The following is a 13,988-nucleotide window of genomic DNA, read 5'->3' as shown; positions in this document are numbered from 1 at the left end:
TTATATGCCTCCATTTCATTCATTGCAGGTCAGTTTCACCCATCGTCAGTCATTAGGTGTTTTGATAACTTCATATATTTGTTATGATGATGACTTATGATTATTAGTAGTAAGCAATAATACAGAATAGACCAGTACTTAGTAATACAGTAGACTATTATGAGTGTATGCCAAATGGAACAACCTAAGTGAAGCATGATTCATGTCAACAATAGCCTGTGAGAGCAATACCGTTTTATACAAAAAGTGATCATGCTGATCAAGGTCTCTACAGATTTACACTCAAGCTAGATACACCATTGATTTGGACACTCTTAGATTTAGAAAGGGTTCTATTCGTGTAAAGGGTACGGTGGTGGTATATAACACTTGATAATGGTTAGCTGAAGCTACATGAGGGACACGGGCACTTCTCTAATTCTTGGGAAGAGTGGCTTTGTGTTGGGGATTGTTTACTAATAGATTCAATGGATCCCAGTTGCTTTCTATTGTCATGGAGCTGAATAGAAATAGTCTTTGTCCACTGATGGTCCTGGCTGTATTGTGTGTGTATGTGTGTGTGCTGTTTTGTCTGCAGGTCTCTTCTCAGCCTGTGTTCTTGGGGAGGACTATAGAGCAGAGGATTCTGGGTGGGTTCTTCCTTGTCCAGGAAGGCCTTTGTTTACGCAGCTCTCAGGGATGGCTCTGATTGTTGGTGGGGGTTGTCTGATGAATCATCTCACCTGATCTCTCTCTCTCTCACACACAAACACATACACAAAAACACACTTATTTACTCACCATGAAATGCTTAGTCACAAACCTGACTGTTAACAATATATGTATCTCATATTTCTTGGTCAGTTATTTTTTTTGGTTCTCATTTTATGTTGCATTGACACTTAAGTGGGCCCTTCCCGCTGCACAGCCTACATGCCAGTGGCCCACAGGTGTCAGAGGCTATCAGGTTGGCAGTGTTTAGTGTGGTCATCTGTCCTTTTCATCTCACCACCTGGCTCCATCACCTGATCCCTGGTTAACAACCTGAAAGGTTGACCCAATGGAAATATGTCACATTTTGCTAAGAGGCTGTTTTGAAGCTATGGCCCTCACCTCTTCTCTCCCTCTGCACACAGTGTCACTATTGGCGAGAGCAGAGGGAGCACTGCTCTTCCACCCTTCCTGCTTTCTGATAAGATGCTACATCTCGATTCCAAGTCTCTTAATTAGTTGACAAACTGTTTTGTTCTGTGATCCTATTCATATCATGTGCGGGCTTCTATCTTCACATTGTGTTCTGATGTAATGGGGTTAGTCCTGAAGGCCTCGGTATTTACCTTATCTTGTAAATGGATGGATTTTCTGATGGTGAATTGTGTCAAGGCTGGGCTACATTGTGTTGTAGCATTGCAGCTGAGCCTCATGTAGTGATGGTGCACTGGGGGGGGCTTGGTCTAGGCTCCATGATGGTTTCTCAGTGTTCGATTGTGATCTTTCCCTAGAGGTTTCTCTTACCATCATCGCTCCATTAAAAATCTTTCCCTGCTATGGGCTTGTGGCTCTGCCAATATGGATCCTTTAACCTATTAAGTGTTTTAGTTGAGAGAGTGGCGACGCATGAGGTCCACTCTTAAGTTCTATATCCTCGATAGAGGATGTGTGGGGCTGAGAGCGGGACAGTTATTTGTGTATTCAGGTGGAAAGGTGGTCTATCTTTCCTCAAAAGAGCGGCAAGGGTAGCATACTACTAGCAAGTCAATGCTGAATACAATGAGTTGTGTTCTGCCCCAAGGTACAGTATACACTGAGTGTACAAAACATTTTTTAATCCTTGAGGCAATTGAGACATGGATTGTGTATGTGTGCCGTTCAGTGGGTGAATGGGCAATACAAAAGATTTAAGTGCCTTTGAACAGGGTATGGTAGTAGGTGCACCGGTTTGAGTGTGCAAAGAACTACAACGCTGCTGGGTTTTCCAGCCTGCGCCCTCAGTAAGATGTCATGTCAGATTATCCTCATGGTCCAGGCAGAGCTCTAGAGTTTCAAAAGGAACTGTTAATTCCCCAGCTCGAGGTGGCCGTGAGCTATATATAACCCTACACATGTTCATGTACCACCCCTTGAGCAAAAGGGCACAACCACACAGAGATTTAGTGGAGTAGGTCATCAGACAGGGCTGTGGCTGAAGACTGAGAGTGTTTAAGACTTTTTTAATATGCGTCACCATTTCAAAAGTGCTTACGCAAGGGGTTGACTCCTCCATTCTTGACCTCTGTTATGTTAGAATTCTGGATCAATTCATTCATAAAAAAAAAATCCAGACTATGTGTTTACTGTAGTGGTGGGTTTTGGAAACTGTGTATGACTGCTGTAGCTGTGTGGTGTGTGCGATTTAACCGTATGTGTGCACTGTAACAGTGGTGTGTGTGTGTGTGTGTGTGTACACTTAAGGGGCTAATTAAGACTGGTAGAGAGACTCAATGTGCTCTGGCCCTAATTACCAAACCGTCAGAAAGAGAGGAGAGGGTATGGCTGGCACCGGGCACTGCCACAGGGAGAACTCTGCCGTTTGTGTGCATCCCATGTGATGGTGTCCTCCTTCAGTAGTAGCTAGACAATCACCACAGGACTGATCCCTACAGACAACAAGTGTTCCTGGAGTCAGCAGGCAGGGCAGCATCACATATTCATCTCCCTATGTATGTCTGGATTATTAATCAGCCTCTGACAGTCTAGATTGTCAGTGAATGGCACAGCTATGTCTCCCCTCACCCATAGAGGAGTGTGTAAAAAGCTCCTCTTACCAGTAACAATTCAAATCTGCCTAGACTGCCGCTATTGGCTCTTTCCAATGTGGGCACGTCTCAAGGAGATGTCATATGATGTGACTTACATGTAATGGCACATTAGAGTTGAACTGTTATTCTCATGATAATTCAACCATCCATGATACAACTTGGAAACTATGTACTGTACTTGGTGGTGCTTTTTGAAGCTATTGTCTCAAAGCATTCCATTCTGTTGAACCCTGACGCCTTTCACTTTCACTTCTTCACCACAGAAACTAGTTTCCCTCCCTGGAATCCCAGGGGTTTTCTTTCAAACTGCTCCTACTCTATTCTGCCCTTGGCTTTGTCAGAGGAAAAAATCTCAGGAACCACATTGGTGTGATGTCTATCTATCTTCTGAGATGCACAGCATAAGTAAAAATATGTCCTAGAATGTGCCAATTGTAACTGTAAGATATTGATTGATGGGCAGCTGGTGGGGAGACTGGAGAGTCTGGCTACAGGGTCATTCAGATTAGAGGACGACCAAATATGATTAATCAACACCGATACCGATTATTGGAGGACCAAAAAAAGCAGATACCAATTAATCGGCCGACGTTTTAAAATAAAAAATAAAAAACAATTTGAAAAATAATAATCATTTAACATTTAAAAAAAAATGTAATAATGGCAGTTAATACAATACTGAATGAACACTTATTTTAACTTCATATAATACATAAATAAAATCATTTTAGCCTCAAATAAATAATGAAACATGTTCAATATGGTTTAAATAATGCAAAAACAAAGTGTTGGAGAAGAAAGTAAAAGTGCAATATGTGCCATGTAAGAAAGCTATCGTTTTAAGTTCCTTGCTCAGAACAGGAGAACATATGAAAGCTGGTGATTCCTTTTAACATGAGTCTTCAATATTCCCAGGTAAGAAGTTTTAGGTTGTAGTTATTATAGGACTATTTCCCTCTATATCATTTGTATTTCATTAATCTTTGACTATTGGATATTCTTATAGGCACTTTAGTATTGCCAGTGTAACAGTATAGCCTCCGTCCCTCTCCTCGCTCCTCGCTGGGCTCGAACCAGCAACACAAGAACAACAGCCACCACATCGAAGCAGCGTTACCCATGCAGAGCAAGGGAAACAACCACTCCAAGGCTCAGAGCGAGTGAAGTTTGAAATGCTATTAGCACGCGCTAACTAGCCAGCCATTTCACTTCGGTCACACCAGCCTCATCTCGGGAGTTGATAGGTTTGAAGTCATAAACAGCGCAATGCTTGACGCACAACGAAGAGCTGATGGCAAAATGCACGAAAGTGCTGTTTGAATGAATGTTTACGCGCCTGCTTCTGCCTACCACCGCTCAGTCAGATGCTTGTATGCTCAGTCAGATTATATGCAACACAGGACACGCTAGATAATATCTAGTAATATCATCAACCATGTGTAGTTTACTGGTGATTATGATTTATTGTTTTTTATAAGATAAGTTTAATGCTAGCTAGCAACTTACCTTGGCTTACTGCATTTGCGTAACAGGCAGTCTCCTTGTGGAGTGCAACGAGAGAGAGGCAGGTCGTTATTGAGTTGGACTAGTTAACTGTAAGGTTGCAAGATTGGATCCCCCAAGCTGACAATGTGAAAATCTGTCGTTCTGCCCCTGAACGAAGCAGTTAACCCACCGTTCCTAGGCCGTCATTGAAAATAAGAATGTGTTCTTAACTGACTTGCCTCGTTAAATAAAGGTTTAAAAGAAAATTGGCCAAATCGGTGTCCTTAAATACAGATTTCCGATTGTTATGAAAACTTGATATCGGCCCTAATTAATCAGCCATTCCGATTCATCGGTTGACCTCTAATTCAATAGATGGGCAGTGTAATGGGGGAGGTGACACAGGTGAGGAGAGGAGGAGCACCAAGGGGCTGGGATGGTTTGGACAGGGGAGGAGTAATCGTCACTGTCTCCCAGATTGGCCCACCTTGAGCTGGGCGATATATCGTGGATACCGGTTTGCAGGTATGGATCCAAATCCCGCCTTTAATTATATTTTGATACAGTGCTAAATTATAAGTTCTACACATTGTACTACTTCACTGTCCGTTTTGTTCTAGTTTGGTTGAGGATAAAGCCCTTTGAAACCACTTAGAACTAATTTGTTGCCATTCAAGGGTCATGCTCTATATATTTAGAACTTGAATTATTCAGTAGCAGAAAATACCGCCATACTGTCAAAACATTTGAGAAATATTGTGATATCGCTTCGGCCCACCTTGTCCATTCTGTTGATTTGGTTGTGCCTCTCATTTCCTTTGATGTTGTCCACCTTTCTTCCAGGACACACAGCCCAGTAAAAATGATCTGCCTCCCACTAAATCTCCATGTTGAAAAGGCAACAACGACCTGTGTGCAAAAAGTCATCTCCCCTGTTTACACAGAGGGATAGAGCAAAGCTGCAGCTTTTCTCTCTGGGCCAGACCTCCATCACTGTAGAATGTATCACTGCTTTTTATTCTGTTACAGCCTTCTGCTGCAGGAGATAAAACTACAGTAGCCCAGGGTATGTCCAGGCTCAGCCAAGATACACCGCAAAACATGACCTCCACCTCAGCTGCTCTATTAGCTAGTATATGCCCAGTATCTGGCTATGTTAGAGCACAGTGTGTGCATAAACGAGAAGTGTGTTGTTTTTTTACTGAATTCATTTACTTGGAAGAAGGAAGCTAAATGTTTGCCCACATGATTGAGAGGTTGTGGTAATCCCCTCCTGTAGTGTTAGAATTATAGCCATCGGGTTGTTTTTTGCAAGCCTGTGTGTTGACATTGGCGATGGTCTAGCCGATCTAGAGAGCTACCTGTTTCCATGAAACCCCTTGGCAGTCTGGTATAGAGCCTGTTGGAACAGCTGTGCAGGAGAAGCCTTGAGGGGTTTGGAGCGGTGGAGAACAGACCAGCGAGCAGTTGCTCTGTCAGCAAGCAAGAAGCCTTCCTTCAATCATTAACATCAGTGACCCAACAGTCCACTCATCAACAAGGCACTCTGGTCTCTCTCACACTCACACACACACACACACACACACACACACACAGGGGCTCTAGATTAGCAGAAGTGCATGACGTTCAATTAATACACTACCACATCGAGAGACAAATATAGGAGTTTACTTGGAGTGTTTATGTTGCCTTTGACTCCCTGCCACTGCATTAGCCTTGTAAATGGGGTGTTTTTTTGATGGTGTGTATCCTGCTGTCATCAAACTGTCCAGAGTCCAGTTTGGTGTCACTAGTTACTCCACTCGGAACACTGCAGTGCCTGTGCAGGCATATTAGTGTGTGTGGACTGTACACACAGGGCGTGTGTGTGTACAGTTTTTTTTAGCACATTAAGGAGTAACAGGGCTTCATGGAGCTAAAACTGTAAAGGGTGACAGGAGGTTAGTGTAGGCTGGGGGATGCTGTGTTTGACTGTGTCAGGAAATACAAAAAGCAGCTGACCTGTAAGGGATATTTCTGAGAGCAGTGAAGAGGTAGGGTGGGTCAGTCCGGTGGTTGTTTGGTCAAGAAGGTTGTGGTATAGTGTATTAAAGGAGTAGGATGCTTATATCCGGTAGAAGATCCAGGGTCTGTTTGTTAGCAAGTCATCTGTGTGGGCAATGTTCCCTCTAATTTTTTCCCGGCACTGAGCAAATTTCAGGTCCGCTAAGCGCAAACTTGAACATTGTGACAGTCGCCAAGTAGGTTGCTGTGGCTATTTGATCATGATGTAGGCCTACCAGAGTTGCCTACCACAAACAATGGAGACAAATGCATCCCATAACATTTTAACATGGAAATAGCTGATCTGTCAGTAGCAGCAAATGTGTGGTGTAAAATGTAAACCTTTATTCCATGAGGTTTGGGAAAAAACATGCAGGGATTGATATTAACTGGTTTATCCACTTGTCCTTCAGACAAGGAGACGACTGAAAATGTTGTGGTGGTTGATGCAAGAAATCACTTTACAAAATAGTCGTTATTATTTGCATACCATTATTAGAGAGAAACAGACAAGTTATGCTACCCTCTGCCTATTGGCTACTTAGCTTATTTAAGACTGTCTCAATGCAACACTGCCCCTTTAAGACAAAAAAAGCTCTTTACCTGACTCGCTTTTCAAAGATAGTTAAAAATGCACACATTTTGTGCTCCTGTTGGAAGCAACCAATTGTTGACAAGAACATGGCTAACTGGACTAATAACTCACTAACTAGCAAACAATTTGAACAAATGTGCACAGGTGGCTACATTCAGCTCTCACTTTGATATCAATAAAGGTCATCTACTCGTGACCGCTAATGCTTTAAATACAGTCCAGTTCAAAGTGAATGGCACAGATCCATATATGACCATGGCTATTTGCAAATAGGCCCACTACAGCTCTGATTGGTTATGGCGCACCGGTCTGTATAGAGTACTGCAATGCAATACACTCCTCCTCCAATGTGCTCTCTTGCACAGATAGTTTTGCATACTAAACCTTGTATAGTTTGTTTTCTTTTGGTATGTTACATTGAAAGTGGCTAATATTGTGTTGATACGAGCACAATTCCCACAGTAGAGTGAAATGTTGATAGTCTTAACTAAAGTGGAAAATTCTAGAAAGTTGAGTGAAGTTCATTCTCGTGCTTTTCTGCATTGTCTGATATTTATTTTGCACAGCAGTCTGAGTGGAGCTGTGCATGCGCGCAGCTTAGAGGAATGTGTGTGTGGGTACAGTAGAAGATAAAGGGTAGGGCATATCCATACACTGGGTTACAGTGGGAGGAGGTGTGAGTTGGTTGGCTGTCCCATATCTTTAAAAAAAATCTGTCAAGAGCTATTGGACAAGGGAGGCTCTTCTATAAACCTGTCATGATAAATTACAGGGGCAAAGAATAGTCCTTATTGCGGTCAGTTTACCCCTTCACTGACTTCATCACGGTGTCCTGCCGTAGAGAAGTGGTCATGAGAAGGATATGTAGGCTAACTGACTGATGGTAAGCTGCTGAGTGTATACCAATGCCCTTATGACTCCCCACTGCTGCTGTTTGGCTCATGTCCTTTGTCATTTCACGGGCCATTGTGTGTGCGTGAGTATGTATGGTTCATGCAGCTTACTTGACAGTTGACACCCTGACCCAGCCTGTCAGCCACGAGAGCGAGAGTACAGTGTCTGGACTTCAGCTGAGTGTCTCTTTTAGCCACGCAACACTACCCAGTTCACTGGGGTAGGGGGTTTTAGCTTGTCAAATTAGAAGCCTACTGGTTGGCTTCGTTTACTGAGGCTGGACCTGTGATGCATGTGCTGAGATCGTGTGGGAAAATTACAAGTTGATAGCTTTCTGTTAGCTGTTTTTGTTTTAGGGCACTGATGTCCAATGAGTGAACCACTGTAGTCTGACACTGTTCTGTAGGTTTAGGTGACACACTAACTGTGTGTTGTGACACATGGAGCAATACCATCACCAGTATCTCCTCTGTCATCTAGGCTACATTCATATCTGATGATCTGTTGGAATAACCATGGACACTAAGTTATCTCTGAATCTCTGTCAGACACGCTCCATTCTGCAATCTGTTGCAGTGAGAGACTGGATGTGTACACACCGTTCAACTCGACACCTCACTGTGTCAGGGTCTCAATACTCTTACATTGCTCCCTCCCTCTCCTTCATCACTGATCGGTGAATGGATTGGATACAGTAGATTTCCACCATATAGCTCTCACCTGTCATGTTCTGGCCTCTCAGATCAGTGGTCAAAACAGGCTGAAGGATGCATTCTAAAGGATTCACACACACCGCCTGTGTGTTTTGAGTCCCTTTCTCTCCAGTCATGTCAGATACGTGATTTTTATTTTATTTTCATGTAACCTTTATTTAGCTAGGCAAGTCTGTTAAGAACAAATTCTTATTTACAATGACGGCCTACCCCGACCAAACCAGGATGATGCTGGGCCAATTGTGCGCCACCCTATGGGACTCCCAATCACGGCCAGGTGTGATACAGCCGGGATGGGATGAGGAAAGGATGTGTTCTGGAAGAGAACAGGGCCTGGTCCAACTGGATCATATTCACTAGGAGACATGTATAAGCAGGCAGGAAAAATGGGGAGGGACCTACCTTGTCCAATAACAAGTGCTCGGTTTTTGTTGAAAACATTTTCCGTTGCAAAACTAATGAATGCGGCCCGAATTGTTTAATGAGAGCCCCTGATTTATGATAGAGTAGCCCTGTGTCATGTCTGCGCCGGACCCAACCACGGAGGGGGTGACGAGGTACACCCGGGAGTCCAAAAACCTTCTGACTGCACGGCTTCCCCTTCTCTGTCCTCTCCTCTGAACTCACTGACCCCAGTGGCTATCACTGCTGCAGTGCCACAAAGTACACTCAACACGGTGTGCAGATATCTATTTTCTATGGGACATATCAGAGAAATTAGGAATGTTAGATTTTTGGCATTCGTTTGCCATTATTTAATGCATCTAGAATTGGTATTTTATTAGGATCCCTATTGGCCGCTGCAAAAGAACCAGCAACTCTTACTGGGGTTCATTGACGTCACCAGGTGCGGGCTTTCGGGGCTTTAACCCAATTGTTCTGATTGTGACATCATGTTGTAAAATTTCTGTGTGAAAATGTTCCCAGTTCAATAATTGCACGTGCGTCTCTTTATGTGGATGGCTGAGCTCGTGTGGATGTTTCATGATTTTCAATCATGTTAGGTGCCTGTATTTGTACATATGCAAAACATACATTTGTGGTCTAGGCTGACACCCTTTGGATTGTTTTGGAACTGCACAGTGCGCGCAGCATGACTAGCTACACAAACAGGCCCTCTGAAGGAGACAAAGCTATTTTATTAATTTTGTATTGTAATTTGCACTTATTGTATTTGACCTAGATATTGTCTATATGTATGAATATGTAGGCTGTGTGACATTTAAAATGTATGTAGTTCTGTCCTTGAGCTGTTCTTCTCTATTAATGTTCTGTATTATATAATGTTTCATATTTTGTGTGGATCCCAGCAGGGACGTCACAGAACCTCCGGGGCTCAGCCCTGAAGACCTGGGGCTGACTCTGGGGAAGGGGGGAGTTTGATCCCCGCGCGACCGAAATGAAGCGCCCCGCACTCTGCATTGCAGGCTAGCCATTTCCAGAAACAGAACAATATTGCATATCTCACTGCTTTCTTCCATGCGCTGTCCTCTCCTGATGCCAAATAAACAACACTTAATATTAATTCAATGGGTTGTGGTCAGTAAACCCATTTTAATAATATTTATAAAAATCTATTCTATTAGCAGGTACAAAAATACAAGTGCATAACTAGATGGTAATTTTCAAGCCTCGTTGTCGGTCACATTACTGCTCACTAATATGTAGTAAGGTGTTGTATCTGTTTTTATTGCTATCTTGTCTTACATGGGATGGCAGAGTTCCATGTAGTCATGGCTCTATTTAATACTGTGTGTTTCTCAGTCTGTTCTGGACCTGGACCTGAAGAGACCTCTGGTTGCATGTGATGAGTGTCCAAACTGTGTGCTACATTTTTGAACAGACAGTTCAGTACCTTCGACACCCCGCACAAAGACCAATTTGAGATGCAGTCATTCTCTCCTCAACTTTGAGGCAGGAGAGGTTGAGATGCAGTCATTCTCTCCTCAACTTTGAGGCAGGAGAGGTTGAGATGCATGTCGAAGTGCAATACGTGCCGCTTTGTTACGGGCCAACTGCAAATTACCTATGTCCTCTCCCGCACATGGCCACACAGCTGGGAAGTAGTCCAGGTGCGACGATACTAAGTCCCGTAGGGCATGTCTGGTCGACTGAGATGTGAAGAAGGCAGAGCAATGTCCTATCATGGACAGACCTCTTCCCATTTTAGCAACCACTGAGTCTATCATTTTTGACCATGACAGCTTGCGATCTAGGGTTACACCCAGCAGTTTAGTGTCTTCAACTTGCTCAATCACAACATTTATTCAAGAATAAATTAGGTTGAGTGAGTGAATTGTCACAAAAACAATGCCTTTTATTTTTTTAAATAAATGTAGCACCAGCCTATTGCTAGTTACCCATTCTAAAACTTACTGGAGCTCTATGTTAAGGGTTTCAGTTATTTATTTTACTGTTGCAGCCGACGTGTATACTGTTGAGTCGTCAGCGTACATAGACGCCCAGGCTTTATTCAAGGTCAGTGGAAGGTCTTTAGTAAAAACAGAAAACAATAATGGCCCTAGCCAGCTGCCCCGTGGTACACTAGAACAATATTAAAATGTTCGTATAAAACAAAAGTATTTGCAAGCAAAACTAGCCAAGATTACCGTTTGTACAACAACTGCATTCTCACACATCATGCAACAGACGTCATCAAGCACACGCAACAGATCAGTGTACAGTCATGGCCAAAGGTTTTGAGAATGACACAAATATGAATTTCCATTAAGTTTGCTGCTTCAGTGTCTTTAGATATTTTTGTCAGATGTTACTATGGAATACTAAAGTATAATTACAAGCATTTCATACGTGTCAAAAACTTATTGACAATTACATGAAGTTGATGCAAAGAGTCAACATTTGCAGTGTTGACACTTCTTTTTCAAGACCTTTGCAATCCACCCTGACATGCTGTCAATTAACTTCTGGGCCACATCCTGACTGATGGGGCCCATTCTTGCATAATTAATGCTTGGAGTTTGTCAGAATTTGTGGGTTGTTGTTTGTCCACCCGCCTCTTGAGGATTGACCACAAGTTCTCAATGGGATTAAGGTCTGGGGAGTTTCCTGGCCATGGACCCAAAATATCAATGTTTTGTTCCCCGAGACACTTAGTTATCTTAGTTTGCCTTATGGCAAGGTGCTCCATCATGCTGGAAAAGGCATTGTTCATCACCAAACTCTTCCTGGATGGTTGGGAGAAGTTGCTCTCAGAGGATGTGTTGGTACCATTCTTTATTCTTCATTCTTTATTCATGGCTGTGTTCTTAACGAGAGAATCACTGACATGTCAGCTGGTCCTTTTGTGGCAGGGCTGGCAGGACTGAAATGCAGTGGAAATGTTTTTTGGGATTCAGTTCATTTGCATGGCTAAGAGGGACTGCAATTAATTGCATTTCATCTGATCACTCTTCCTAACATTCTGGAGTATATGCAAATTGCAATCATACAAACTGAGGCAGCAGAATTTGAAAATGTATATTTGTGTCATTCTCAACTTTTGGCCACGACTATACTGTCTACACTCGGTCTGTTTTTTATTAATTCTTATTTTTATTTCTTTCATGTCAACAACATCTTTAACCATTGGAATTTCTGATAGCTAAAGATTCCGCGACGCAGTTAGCTTTTTCAGCTGGACTGCATGTTTGTGTCCTGGATTCCTGCAAAAAAACACAATAGTTAGCATAATTGCTAACTGTTAACAGAGCAAGTTAACGCTAGCAGTGCTAGATTCAACACCAGTGGTATGTGTCTACGTCTGGGCTCAAATGTGCTAGGTGTGAGATCTATGCAAGAGAAACAAAATAAGGTGGAACTGATATATTTTGGAACAGACAATTTGTTAATTTATCATCAAGCAGATTTGGGAAGAGATTCTCTGGCTGCTAGCTGAGCTGTGGGGAAAAACAAGATGTACTTTGATGCAGACCAGGCACACACAATTTCAGTTCTGAATGCCTCCTACAGCCAAGGGGTCGATGAGTTGGGCGGTACTGGCCTGCTCCAATCCACTGGACAGATGGTAAGCTCAACTCTGAGGCCAGTGGGAGACTGGACACTGGCAAGGTGGAGGTTGGGTGGGAGGCAGTCTGGTCGGCCTCCATATATTCTAGAAGATCAGATCCCGCTATTAAACAGCTTCGCTCTGCTGGTGGTGGACATACCTGCTCTGGGAGTCAGTGCTGATCCTGGGAGTACACCAACAGCCAGCAGCCATCCAGGGGTGCTGACCAAAGGAAACAAGGTCCTTCATCTCCCCGACGATTCCGAAGCCATCCGCTGGTACATGTGCGGTGAGTCAAGCTGGCATGAGTCGAAGCACACCTCCTCCTTGCCCGGGGCAGGCCCGTTCTGTTCCCCTTCTTCCTTCCCCATCGGATTCAATCACGACCACCATCATTGTGGGCAGCTCAATGGTGTGATTTGTTGTTTTTTGGCCTGCTTGTGGGCCCACCAGGATCTACTGTCACCCAGGTGCCCATGTCCAAGACATCACCTCCCTCCTGCCCTCAGTATTAGACAACTATTCTAATATTGTCACCATTGGCACTCACGTTGGATTTAACGACATTGGTTTTCAGAAATCTGAGGAACCAAAGGACTTCAACATTCTCTTGGACACCCTTGTTTGCACATGGAAGAGAACAATAGTCTAACAAAACCGCTCCCAGAATCTTAATATCCATTTATTTCAGCCAATCATTAGTCCTTTGTGTCAGTGCCGAGCATGTTGAGTGCCCTTCCCTATAATCATGCTGAGAATCTAATTAGTTTTCTATAAAATAACTGATCAAACAAAAAAAAAATCTGAAAGTTTGCTATGCACTTGCAACAGGCTGATTGGTTGGCTGTTTGAACCATTTAAAGGGTGCTCTGCTATTCTTGGGTAGTGGAATGACCTTTGTCTCCCTCCATGTCTGAGGGCACACACTGTTTTTTGAGGCTTAAATTGAATATGTGGCAAACAGGAGTCACAATGTATTCCGCTACCAACCTCCGCAATTCACCATCCAGGTTGTTGGTACCAGGTAGTTTTCACCTCTTCCACACCCACTTTGTGGAACTCGACTACAGTGCTCGTCTTTCACTATTTGGTCCGTTATGCAGGAATATGAAGGCTCAGTATTTGTTGTTTGTATGTCATGCCTAAGATTATTTTTTTTTAAATTGTTGATAAGTTTGCTAAAGTGGTTGGCAATATGAAAGGGTTTTGTTATGAACAAGCCATCTGCCTCAGTGACGACAGTTGGAGCGTGGTTAGGTTTTTTTGCCTGGAATTTCATGTGAAGTACTCCAGAGCGTTTTACCATCATTCTTTTATATCATTTACCTTTGTTCCATAGTATAGTTTCTTCTTATTTTTGTTTAGTTGCATGATTTCTCAATTTACTGTATGTTTGCCTCAGTCCTCTGTTGTCAGATCTATTTTCTATTCCCTATGCATCATCCCTCTCAGCCATACAGTTTCAACTAATC

At 43.1% G+C, this 13,988-nt stretch overlaps 1 protein-coding gene across 3 annotated transcripts in view; it reads left to right on the top strand.

Annotated features, from left to right (window-relative positions):
- Positions 1-13,988, top strand: part of LOC139373205 (GTPase HRas) — a 28,204-nt gene that overhangs the window by 1,377 nt on the left and 12,839 nt on the right. The gene's annotated exons all lie outside the window — the stretch shown is intronic.

Source organism: Oncorhynchus clarkii, chromosome 2 (genome assembly GCF_045791955.1).
Source record: "Oncorhynchus clarkii lewisi isolate Uvic-CL-2024 chromosome 2, UVic_Ocla_1.0, whole genome shotgun sequence".
In the NCBI taxonomy this organism is placed as follows: Eukaryota; Metazoa; Chordata; class Actinopteri; order Salmoniformes; family Salmonidae; genus Oncorhynchus; species Oncorhynchus clarkii.
This window is presented reverse-complemented; position numbering and strand designations above follow the sequence as displayed.